We start from the raw sequence: 13,805 nt of genomic DNA, 5'->3' as shown, positions 1-13,805 counted from the left end.
GCTATGGCGAACCCGTAGTGGACTTACCTGGCACAGGAGCGGGGGCATCACACATTTGTGGGGTTTATATTTTCTTTTGTACGGCCTCAGTGTCGCTTTCTTCTCACCTCACCATAGATCATCTGTGTCATCTGTAAATTAGATGATGTAGTTTGTAATATTGTCATCTATATATGTCCTAACTACAGTTCATCATGTTCTGTTCACTGTAATTACTGTTCTTTATATACTGTTCGTCCTAGCTAATGTCCATTATGATCAGTACACCCTTCCTTATGTTGAAATATTTGCCAACTTAATTTTTCACCGTCAAACAAGTCACTGTTGCATATTATTTGTATTATAATTATTAAAGGGACCTGCTGCATGGGTAACAGCTTCTCCTCCATATCAACCTACCCTGGCTTAGCGCCCTGGAGAGGCCACTCCAGACCGACAACCAGAGCCCAACTCCATAGTCTCCTGAGACTGATGGATGCCTACTACTAATTACTCTTAATTATTGTTATTATTTTTAACAAATTGTATTTCTTTCCTCCCCCCAAGAGGCCGGAGAGAGAGACAACAAGCGGGGAATATAATGAGAAGTGCTGGTGAGAGAGAGGAGCCCGCCATCCATACATCATCCACACACGAGCCTCGTCGAGCCTCTCGTCTCTATCTAGGGACAGACTGACAGACGTTCTCTTTTAAAGTATAGATATAATTTGTTTGGTCGGGGACAGGCATTCATTTACTGCTAGGTGAACAGAGGCATTAGGTAATAGGATGCATGCCCAAATATTTCTGTCCCAATCCGTCATAAGGCCAGGCTCGAGTAACAGGTTACAAGCAGGTATATAACAGCGGCCGTCACCCAAGACGCATTCATTATTTTTAACGAATTGTATATTAAAATTGGTTTGTTCTTGTATATAAATAATTATTATTATACATAATAATTCTATGTATAGTTCGGCATAGGTTAGGTTAGGTTCTGTAGGCGATTATTTGTATCTGAAGTACGTGGGTGAAGCATTCACAGAACTGTGGTTCGAACAGAGGACGTGAGCGAAGCACTTGTTTCGGAAGTGTTCGGACGTCATCAGGTTTGAATGGCGTGTGAACCACTTTTCATTTTTATATAAACAGGCGGTTTGGCGGCTGGATTAACGAGCTTGGATCTTTGTATGCGAGGACCGGCTGTCTGAAAGCGATTATTTGTATATGAAATACGTGAGTGAAACATGTACAGAGGTGTAATTCGAACAAAGGTCGTCAGCTTGAGAAGTGTTCGAACGTCACCAGTTGTGAGTCGGGTGTAAATGTTTCTCATTCATAAATAGGGGTTTTGGCGGTTAGATTTACGATCATTTGGGCTTTGCTGATGAAGGCAGTTTGTGTTTATGAATGAATAACGGGGTTTGTCCTGCCTTTTCAATTCACGGTTGTGAGTAGAGAACGAACCCAACTGTACTACCGAGATTCTTATAAATATATTTATAATGTTTGCCCTACAGTACCAATCTTGTGCGTAAATAAATAAAAATTGGAATTGTAAATAAAATTTAAATTATTGATTTGTTTTATTTTTGGGCGGTGTTGGGCTAATATTTCCTGCCCTGTGTGTGAGTCTGACGCGTTGTAACGAAGGCAGGTGAAGCACAACTCTGGGATAAGGAGCCGAAGGATGAGAACGAGTAAAAGGATATTAAAAATTTGGAGGAATGATACTAAAAATCGTCGCAACATTTGTATATCAAAGTTTAAGACGAATTCGGAAGTAATTAATCAGGTGATATCCATTTATCTGTACAAAATAACACAGTTAAAAACAGGCCAAAATCGGCATATAAGATACATCTGATGCCATCTGTTGGCAGAAAATGGTACTATCAGCTACCCATAACATACATCTGCTGCCATCTGTTGGCCGAAAATTGTACTATAGGCTGGCCAATAGCAGCCCATAACATACATCTGCTGCCATCTGTTGACAGAAAATGGTACTATCAGCTGGCCAATAGCAGCCCATAACATACATCTGTTGGCAGAAAATTGTACTATCAACTGGCCAATAGCAGCCCATAACATACATCTGCTGCCATCTGTTGGCCGAAAATTGTACTATAGGCTGGCCAATAGCAGCCCATAACATACATCTGATGCCATCTGTTGGCAGAAAATTGTACTATAAGCTGGCCAACAGCAGCCCATAACATACATCTGCTGCCATCTGTTGGCAGAAAATTGTACTATCAGCTGGCCAACAGCAGCCCATAACATACATCTGATGCCATCTGTTGGCAGAAAATTGTACTATCAGCTAGCCAACAGCAGCCCATAACATACATTGTCCTGCCTTTTCAATTCACGATTGTGAATTGCTCCGCTTTGCGCCATCTTTTGACAATTATTTACTGATTTAACTGACCGCTGAGCTGTGTGGACATCAAGATGGCGCAAAGCGGAGCTGCCGCGGAAAAATCGCCACCTCGGCGAAATCGTCATTTTTCGCAAAACTCAAAATCAAAACCAGCCATAAAATCGTTTTCAAAATGCTACCATTAGAATTACCGCATCGCTGGACGTTTCTTTCTGTTAACTCTTTCTTTGCTAATTTGTAAAATTAAGCCTTTTACACATATATTTACCGAGATACAGCCAATTCAAATACCAAACATATCATCATGTTTTCTCAACATATTATTAAGAAAAATGAGTTGATGAGCAAGTATTAATAATTATAATGAGCCTAATAATAAATGGATATTAAAAAATTATGAATTTATTTCTTCGTCATTTATGTAGACACTTTTTTCATATCTTCAAGCCTATAACAGCCTACAATCACTGTGTAGAAAATTTCTCTGTCTACAATGACATCAGGATGTTGGATATCCACTAGAGTAAGTCCTGCCTGAATCAGGATGTTGGATATCCACTGGAGAGTCCTGCCTGAATCAGGATTTTCAATATCCAATGAAGAAAGTCCTGGCAGAATCAGGCTGTTGGATATCCACTGGGGAAAGTCCTGGTTGAATCAGGATATTCCATATCCACTGGAGAGAGTCCTGCCTGAATCAAGAAGTTGGACGTCCACTGGAGAGAGTCCTGCCTGAAACAGGATGTTGGATGTCCACTGGAGAGTCCTGCCTGAATTAGGATGTTAGATATCCACTAGAGGGAGCCTCAATTATTCTTTTGGATATCCTTGATCCTGACGACAATGAAAGCATATCTGAGAGCTGTTGATATCCTGCACTCTGAATATTGTAGAAGGCATCGCATCTATGGATATCTGCTTTCCTTTGATATAATTATGGTATGTTGTGCCTCAGTGGGACTCCTATATACTCGTTACAGTCGCCGGATTCCTCCGCGGGTATTCTACATCCTGATTATATTGTAGGATGTCCATCATCCTGAGATATCCAATATGATTAAAATAATGAGGGCAAATTCCTCATAGTGGACATCTAGCATCATGATCAAGGCAGGACTCTCTCCAGTGGACATTAAATATCCTGATTCTGGCAGGACTGTCTCCAGTGGAGATTCAACATCCTAATTGAGGCAGAACTCTCTCCAGTTGATATCCAACATCCATATTCAACCAGGACTCTCTCTACAGTGGATATCCAACATCCTGATTCAGGCAGGACTCTCTACAGTGGATATCCAACATCCTGATTCAGGCAGGACTCTCTCCAGTGGACATCCACCATCCAGATTCAGGCAGGACTCTCTCCACTGGACATTCAACATCCTGATTCAGACAGGACTCTCTCCAGTGGATATCCAACATCCTAATGACAATGTAGACAGAAATTTTCTACAGTGATTGTAGGCTGTTATAGGCTTGAAGATATAAAAAAAGTATCTACATAAATGACGAAGAAATAAATTCATAATTTTTTAATATCCATTTATTATTAGGCTCATTATAATTATTAATACATGCTCATCAACTCATTTGTCTTAATAATATGTTGAGAAAACATGATGATATGTTGGATATTTGAATTGGCTGTATCTCGGTAAATATATGTGTAAAAGGCTTAATTTTGCAAATTAGCAAAGAAAGAGTTAACAGAAAGAAACGTCCAGAGGTGCGGTAATTCTAATGGTAGCATTTTGAAAACGATTCTATGGCTGGTTTTGATTTTGAGTTTTGCGAAAAATGACGATTTCGCCGAGGTGGCGATTTTTCCGTAGCAGCTCCGCTTTGCGCCATCTTTTGACAATTATTTACTGATTTAACTGACCGCTGAGCTGTGTGGCCGTCAAGATGGCGCAAAGCGGAACTGCCACGGAAAAATCGCCACCTCGGCGAAATCGTCATTTTTCGCAAAACTCAAAATCAAAACCAGCCATAGAATCGTTTTCAAAATGCTACCATTAGAATTACCGCATCGCTGGACGTTTCTTTCTGTTAACTCTTTCTTTGCTAATTTGCAAAATTAAGCCTTTTACACATATATTTACCGAGATACAGCCAATTCAAATATCAAACATATCATCATGTTTTCTCAACATATTATTAAGAAAAATGAGTTGATGAGCAAGTAATAATAATTATAATGAGCCTAATAATAAATGGATATTAAAAAATTATGAATTTATTTCTTCGTCATTTATGTAGATACTTTTTTCATATCTTCAAGCCTACAACAGCCTACAATCACTGTGTAGAAAATTTCTGTCTACAATGTCATCAGGATGTTGGATATCCACTAGAGTAAGTCCTGCCTGAATTAGGATGTTGGATATCCACTGGAGAGTCCTGCCTGAATCAGGATTTTCAGTATCCACTGAAGAAAGTCCTGACAGAATCAGGCTGTTGGATATCCACTGGGGAAAGTCCTGGTTGAATCAGGATATTCCATATCCACTGGAGAGAGTCCTGCCTGAATCAGGAAGTTGGACGTCCACTGGAGAGAGTCCTACTTGAATCAGGATGTTGGACGTCCACTGGAGAGAGTCCTGCCTGAAACAGGATGTTGGATGTCCACTGGAGAGAGTCCTGCCTGAATTAGGATGTTATATATCCACTAGAGGGAGACTCAATTATTCTTTTGGATATCCTTGATCCTGACGACAATGAAAGCATATCTGAGAGCTGTTGATATCCTGCACTCTGAATATTGTAGAAGGTATTGCATCTATGGATATCTGCTTTCCTTTGATATAATTATGGTATGTTGTGCCTCAGTGGGACTCCTATTTACTTGTTACAGCCGCCGGATTCCTCCGCGGGTAATCTACACCCTGATTATATTGTAGGATGTCTATCATCCTGAGATATCCAATATGATTAAAATAATGAGGGCAAATTCCTCATAGTGGACATCTGGCATCATGATCCAGGCAGGAATCTCTCTAGTGGACATCCAACATCCTGATTCAGGCAGGACTCTCTTCAGTGAACATTAAACATCCTGATTCTGGCAGGACTCTTTAATTCCAGTGGAGATTCAGCATCCTGATTGAGGCAGAACTCTCTCCAGTTGATATCCAACATCCATATTCAACCAGGACTCTCTCTCCAGTGGATATCCAACATCCTGATTCTGGCAGGACTCTCTTCAGTGGACATCCAACATCCTGTTTCAGGCAGAACTCTCTTTAGTGGACGTCCAACAACCTGATTCAGGCAGGACTCTCTCCAGTGGATATCGAATATCCAGATTCAACCAGGACTCTCTCCAGTGGATATCCAACATCCCGATTCTGTCAGGACTCTCTTTTGAATATCCAACATCCTAGTTGAAGCAGGACTCACTCTAGTGGATATCCAACATCCTGATGACATTGTAGACAGAGAAATTTTCTACACAGTGATTGTAGGCTGTTATAGGCTTGAAGATATAAAAAAGTATCTACATAAATGACGAAGAAAGAAATTCATAATTTTTTAATATCCATTTATTATTAGGTTCATTATAATTATTATTACTTGCACATCAACTCATTTTGCTTAATAATATGTTGAGAAAACATGATGATATGTTTGATATTTGAACTGGCTGTATCTCGGTAAATATATGTGTAAAAGGCTTAATTTTGCAAATTAGCAAAGAAAGAGTTAACAGAAAGAAACGTCCAGAGGTGCGGTAATTCTAATGGTAGCATTTTGAAAACGATTCTATGGCTGGTTTTGATTTTGAGTTTTGTGAAAAATGACGATTTCGCCGAGGTGGCGATTTTTCCGTGGCAGCTCTGCTTTGCGCCATCTTTTGACAATTATTTACTGATTTAACTGACCGCTGAGCTGTGTGGCCGTCAAGATGGCGCAAAGCGGAGCTGCCACGGAAAAATCGCCACCTCGGCGAAATCGTCATTTTTCACAAAACTCAAAATCAAAACCAGCCATAGAATCGTTTTCAAAATGCTACCATTAGAATTACCGCACCTCTGGACGTTTCTTTCTGTTAACTCTTTCTTTGCTAATTTGCAAAATTAAGCCTTTTACACATATATTTACCGAGATACAGCCAATTCAAATATCAAACATATCATCATGTTTTCTCAACATATTATTAAGAAAAATGAGTTGATGAGCAAGTAATAATAATTATAATGAGCCTAATAATAAATGGATATTAAAAAATTATGAATTTATTTCTTCGTCATTTATGTAGATACTTTTTTCATATCTTCAAGCCTACAACAGCCTACAATCACTGTGTAGAAAATTTCTGTCTACAATGTCATCAGGATGTTGGATATCCACTAGAGTAAGTCCTGCCTGAATTAGGATGTTGGATATCCACTGGAGAGTCCTGCCTGAATCAGGATTTTCAGTATCCACTGAAGAAAGTCCTGACAGAATCAGGCTGTTGGATATCCACTGGGGAAAGTCCTGGTTGAATCAGGATATTCCATATCCACTGGAGAGAGTCCTGCCTGAATCAGGAAGTTGGACGTCCACTGGAGAGAGTCCTACTTGAATCAGGATGTTGGACGTCCACTGGAGAGAGTCCTGCCTGAAACAGGATGTTGGATGTCCACTGGAGAGAGTCCTGCCTGAATTAGGATGTTATATATCCACTAGAGGGAGACTCAATTATTCTTTTGGATATCCTTGATCCTGACAACAATGAAAGCATATCTGAGAGCTGTTGATATCCTGCACTCTGAATATTATAGAAGGCATTGCATCTATGGATATCTGCTTTCCTTTGATATAATTCTGGTATGTTGTGCCTCAGTGGGAGTCCTATTTACTTGTTACAGCCGCCGGATTCCTCCGCGGGTAATCTACACCCTGATTATATTGTAGGATGTCCATCATCCTGAAATATCCAATATGATTAAAATAATGAGGGCAAATTCCTTATAGTGGACATCTGGCATCATGATCCAGGCAGGAATCTCTCTAGTGGACATGCAACATCCTTATTCAGGCAGGACTCTCTCCACTGGACATCCAACATCCTGATTCAGGCAGGACTCTCTTCAGTGAACATTAAACATCCTGATTCTGGCAGGACTCTTTAATTCCAGTGGAGATTCAGCATCCTGATTGAGGCAGAACTCTCTCCAGTTGATATCCAACATCCATATTCAACCAGGACTCTCTCTCCAGTGGATATCCAACATCCTGATTCTGGCAGGACTCTCTTCAGTGGACATCCAACATCCTGTTTCAGGCAGAACTCTCTTTAGTGGACGTCCAACAACCTGATTCAGGCAGGACTCTCTCCAGTGGATATCGAATATCCAGATTCAACCAGGACTCTCTCCAGTGGATATCCAACATCCCGATTCTGTCAGGACTCTCTTTTGAATATCCAACATCCTAGTTGAAGCAGGACTCACTCTAGTGGATATCCAACATCCTGATGACATTGTAGACAGAGAAATTTTCTACACAGTGATTGTAGGCTGTTATAGGCTTGAAGATATAAAAAAGTATCTACATAAATGACGAAGAAAGAAATTCATAATTTTTTAATATCCATTTATTATTAGGTTCATTATAATTATTATTACTTGCACATCAACTCATTTTGCTTAATAATATGTTGAGAAAACATGATGATATGTTTGATATTTGAACTGGCTGTATCTCGGTAAATATATGTGTAAAAGGCTTAATTTTGCAAATTAGCAAAGAAAGAGTTAACAGAAAGAAACGTCCAGAGGTGCGGTAATTCTAATGGTAGCATTTTGAAAACGATTCTATGGCTGGTTTTGATTTTGAGTTTTGTGAAAAATGACGATTTCGCCGAGGTGGCGATTTTTCCGTGGCAGCTCTGCTTTGCGCCATCTTTTGACAATTATTTACTGATTTAACTGACCGCTGAGCTGTGTGGCCGTCAAGATGGCGCAAAGCGGAGCTGCCACGGAAAAATCGCCACCTCGGCGAAATCGTCATTTTTCACAAAACTCAAAATCAAAACCAGCCATAGAATCGTTTTCAAAATGCTACCATTAGAATTACCGCACCTCTGGACGTTTCTTTCTGTTAACTCTTTCTTTGCTAATTTGCAAAATTAAGCCTTTTACACATATATTTACCGAGATACAGCCAATTCAAATATCAAACATATCATCATGTTTTCTCAACATATTATTAAGAAAAATGAGTTGATGAGCAAGTAATAATAATTATAATGAGCCTAATAATAAATGGATATTAAAAAATTATGAATTTATTTCTTCGTCATTTATGTAGATACTTTTTTCATATCTTCAAGCCTACAACAGCCTACAATCACTGTGTAGAAAATTTCTGTCTACAATGTCATCAGGATGTTGGATATCCACTAGAGTAAGTCCTGCCTGAATTAGGATGTTGGATATCCACTGGAGAGTCCTGCCTGAATCAGGATTTTCAGTATCCACTGAAGAAAGTCCTGACAGAATCAGGCTGTTGGATATCCACTGGGGAAAGTCCTGGTTGAATCAGGATATTCCATATCCACTGGAGAGAGTCCTGCCTGAATCAGGAAGTTGGACGTCCACTGGAGAGAGTCCTACTTGAATCAGGATGTTGGACGTCCACTGGAGAGAGTCCTGCCTGAAACAGGATGTTGGATGTCCACTGGAGAGAGTCCTGCCTGAATTAGGATGTTATATATCCACTAGAGGGAGACTCAATTATTCTTTTGGATATCCTTGATCCTGACAACAATGAAAGCATATCTGAGAGCTGTTGATATCCTGCACTCTGAATATTATAGAAGGCATTGCATCTATGGATATCTGCTTTCCTTTGATATAATTCTGGTATGTTGTGCCTCAGTGGGAGTCCTATTTACTTGTTACAGCCGCCGGATTCCTCCGCGGGTAATCTACACCCTGATTATATTGTAGGATGTCCATCATCCTGAAATATCCAATATGATTAAAATAATGAGGGCAAATTCCTTATAGTGGACATCTGGCATCATGATCCAGGCAGGAATCTCTCTAGTGGACATGCAACATCCTTATTCAGGCAGGACTCTCTCCACTGGACATCCAACATCCTGATTCAGGCAGGACTCTCTTCAGTGAACATTAAACATCCTGATTCTGGCAGGACTCTTTAATTCCAGTGGAGATTCAGCATCCTGATTGAGGCAGAACTCTCTCCAGTTGATATCCAACATCCATATTCAACCAGGACTCTCTCTCCAGTGGATATCCAACATCCTGATTCTGGCAGGACTCTCTTCAGTGGACATCCAACATCCTGTTTCAGGCAGAACTCTCTTTAGTGGACGTCCAACAACCTGATTCAGGCAGGACTCTCTCCAGTGGATATCGAATATCCAGATTCAACCAGGACTCTCTCCAGTGGATATCCAACATCCCGATTCTGTCAGGACTCTCTTTTGAATATCCAACATCCTAGTTGAAGCAGGACTCACTCTAGTGGATATCCAACATCCTGATGACATTGTAGACAGAGAAATTTTCTACACAGTGATTGTAGGCTGTTATAGGCTTGAAGATATAAAAAAGTATCTACATAAATGACGAAGAAAGAAATTCATAATTTTTTAATATCCATTTATTATTAGGTTCATTATAATTATTATTACTTGCACATCAACTCATTTTGCTTAATAATATGTTGAGAAAACATGATGATATGTTTGATATTTGAACTGGCTGTATCTCGGTAAATATATGTGTAAAAGGCTTAATTTTGCAAATTAGCAAAGAAAGAGTTAACAGAAAGAAACGTCCAGAGGTGCGGTAATTCTAATGGTAGCATTTTGAAAACGATTCTATGGCTGGTTTTGATTTTGAGTTTTGTGAAAAATGACGATTTCGCCGAGGTGGCGATTTTTCCGTGGCAGCTCTGCTTTGCGCCATCTTTTGACAATTATTTACTGATTTAACTGACCGCTGAGCTGTGTGGCCGTCAAGATGGCGCAAAGCGGAGCTGCCACGGAAAAATCGCCACCTCGGCGAAATCGTCATTTTTCACAAAACTCAAAATCAAAACCAGCCATAGAATCGTTTTCAAAATGCTACCATTAGAATTACCGCACCTCTGGACGTTTCTTTCTGTTAACTCTTTCTTTGCTAATTTGCAAAATTAAGCCTTTTACACATATATTTACCGAGATACAGCCAATTCAAATATCAAACATATCATCATGTTTTATCAACATATTATTAAGAAAAATGAGTTGATGAGCAAGTAATAATAATTATAATGAGCCTAATAATAAATGGATATTAAAAAATTATGAATTTATTTCTTCCTCATTTATGTAGATACTTTTTTCATATCTTCAAGCCTATAACAACCTACAATCACTGTGTAGAAAATTTCTCTGTCTACAATGTCATCAGAATGTTGGATATCTACTAGAGTGAGTCCTGCCTCAACCAGGATGTTGGATATCCACTACAGCAAGGCCTGCCTGAACCAGGATGTTGGATATCCACAGGAGAGTCCTGCCTGAATCAGGATTTTCAATATCCACTGAAGAAAGTCCTGACAGAATCAGGCTGTTAGATGTCCACTGGGGAAAGTCCTGGTTGAATCAGGATATTGGACGTCCACTGGAGAGAGTCCTACTTGAATCAGGATGTTGGACGTCCACTGGAGAGTCCTGCCTGAAACAGGATGTTGGATGTCCACTGGAGAGAGTCCTGCCTGAATTAGGATGTTATATATCCACTAGAGGGAGACTCAATTATTCTTTTGGATATCCTTGATCCTGACAACAATGAAAGCATATCTGAGAGCTGTTGATATCCTGCACTCTGAATATTATAGAAGGCATTGCATCTATGGATATCTGCTTTCCTTTGATATAATTCTGGTATGTTGTGCCTCAGTGGGACTCCTATTTACTTGTTACAGCCGCCGGATTCCTCCGCGGGTAATCTACACCCTGATTATATTGTAGGATGTCTATCATCCTGAGATATCCAATATGATTAAAATAATGAGGGCAAATTCCTTATAGTGGACATCTGGCATCATGATCCAGGCAGGAATCTCTCTAGTGGACATGCAACATCCTTATTCAGGCAGGACTCTCTCCACTGGACATCCAACATCCTGATTCAGGCAGGACTCTCTTCAGTGAACATTAAACATCCTGATTCTGGCAGGACTCTTTAATTCCAGTGGAGATTCAGCATCCTGATTGAGGCAGAACTCTCTCCAGTTGATATCCAACATCCATATTCAACCAGGACTCTCTCTCCAGTGGATATCCAACATCCTGATTCTGGCAGGACTCTCTTCAGTGGACATCCAACATCCTGTTTCAGGCAGAACTCTCTTTAGTGGACGTCCAACAACCTGATTCAGGCAGGACTCTCTCCAGTGGATATCGAATATCCAGATTCAACCAGGACTCTCTCCAGTGGATATCCAACATCCCGATTCTGTCAGGACTCTCTTTTGAATATCCAACATCCTAGTTGAAGCAGGACTCACTCTAGTGGATATCCAACATCCTGATGACATTGTAGACAGAGAAATTTTCTACACAGTGATTGTAGGCTGTTATAGGCTTGAAGATATAAAAAAGTATCTACATAAATGACGAAGAAAGAAATTCATAATTTTTTAATATCCATTTATTATTAGGTTCATTATAATTATTATTACTTGCACATCAACTCATTTTGCTTAATAATATGTTGAGAAAACATGATGATATGTTTGATATTTGAACTGGCTGTATCTCGGTAAATATATGTGTAAAAGGCTTAATTTTGCAAATTAGCAAAGAAAGAGTTAACAGAAAGAAACGTCCAGAGGTGCGGTAATTCTAATGGTAGCATTTTGAAAACGATTCTATGGCTGGTTTTGATTTTGAGTTTTGTGAAAAATGACGATTTCGCCGAGGTGGCGATTTTTCCGTGGCAGCTCTGCTTTGCGCCATCTTTTGACAATTATTTACTGATTTAACTGACCGCTGAGCTGTGTGGCCGTCAAGATGGCGCAAAGCGGAGCTGCCACGGAAAAATCGCCACCTCGGCGAAATCGTCATTTTTCACAAAACTCAAAATCAAAACCAGCCATAGAATCGTTTTCAAAATGCTACCATTAGAATTACCGCACCTCTGGACGTTTCTTTCTGTTAACTCTTTCTTTGCTAATTTGCAAAATTAAGCCTTTTACACATATATTTACCGAGATACAGCTAATTCAAATATCAAACATATCATCATGTTTTATCAACATATTATTAAGAAAAATGAGTTGATGAGCAAGTAATAATAATTATAATGAGTCTAATAATAAATGGATATTAAAAAATTATGAATTTATTTCTTCCTCATTTATGTAGATACTTTTTTCATATCTTCAAGCCTATAACAACCTACAATCACTGTGTAGAAAATTTCTCTGTCTACAATGTCATCAGAATGTTGGATATCTACTAGAGTGAGTCCTGCCTCAACCAGGATGTTGGATATCCACTACAGCAAGGCCTGCCTGAACCAGGATGTTGGATATCCACAGGAGAGTCCTGCCTGAATCAGGATTTTCAATATCCACTGAAGAAAGTCCTGACAGAATCAGGCTGTTAGATGTCCACTGGGGAAAGTCCTGGTTGAATCAGGATATTGGACGTCCACTGGAGAGAGTCCTACTTGAATCAGGATGTTGGACGTCCACTGGAGAGTCCTGCCTGAAACAGGATGTTGGATGTCCACTGGAGAGAGTCCTGCCTGAATTAGGATGTTATATATCCACTAGAGGGAGACTCAATTATTCTTTTGGATATCCTTGATCCTGACAACAATGAAAGCATATCTGAGAGCTGTTGATATCCTGCACTCTGAATATTATAGAAGGCATTGCATCTATGGATATCTGCTTTCCTTTGATATAATTCTGGTATGTTGTGCCTCAGTGGGACTCCTATTTACTTGTTACAGCCGCCGGATTCTTCCGCGGGTAATCTACACCCTGATTATATTGTAGGATGTCTATCATCCTGAGATATCCAATATGATTAAAATAATGAGGGCAAATTCCTTATAGTGGACATCTGGCATCATGATCCAGGCAGGAATCTCTCTAGTGGACATGCAACATCCTTATTCAGGCAGGACTCTCTCCACTGGACATCCAACATCCCGATTCAGGCAGGACTCTCTTCAGTGAACATTAAACATCCTGATTCTGGCAGGACTCTTTAATTCCAGTGGAGATTCAGCATCCTGATTGAGGCAGAACTCTCTCCAGTTGATATCCAACATCCATATTCAACCAGAACTCTCTCTCCAGTGGATATCCAACATCCTGATTCTGGCAGGACTCTCTTCAGTGGACATCCAACATCCTGTTTCAGGCAGAACTCTCTTTAGTGGACGTCCAACAACCTGATTCAGGCAGGACTCTCTCC

This window comes from Procambarus clarkii, chromosome 61 (genome assembly GCF_040958095.1).
Source record: "Procambarus clarkii isolate CNS0578487 chromosome 61, FALCON_Pclarkii_2.0, whole genome shotgun sequence".
Taxonomy (NCBI): Eukaryota; Metazoa; Arthropoda; class Malacostraca; order Decapoda; family Cambaridae; genus Procambarus; species Procambarus clarkii.
The sequence above is the reverse complement of the archived record's forward strand: the minus strand, read 5'-3'. Positions refer to the sequence as shown.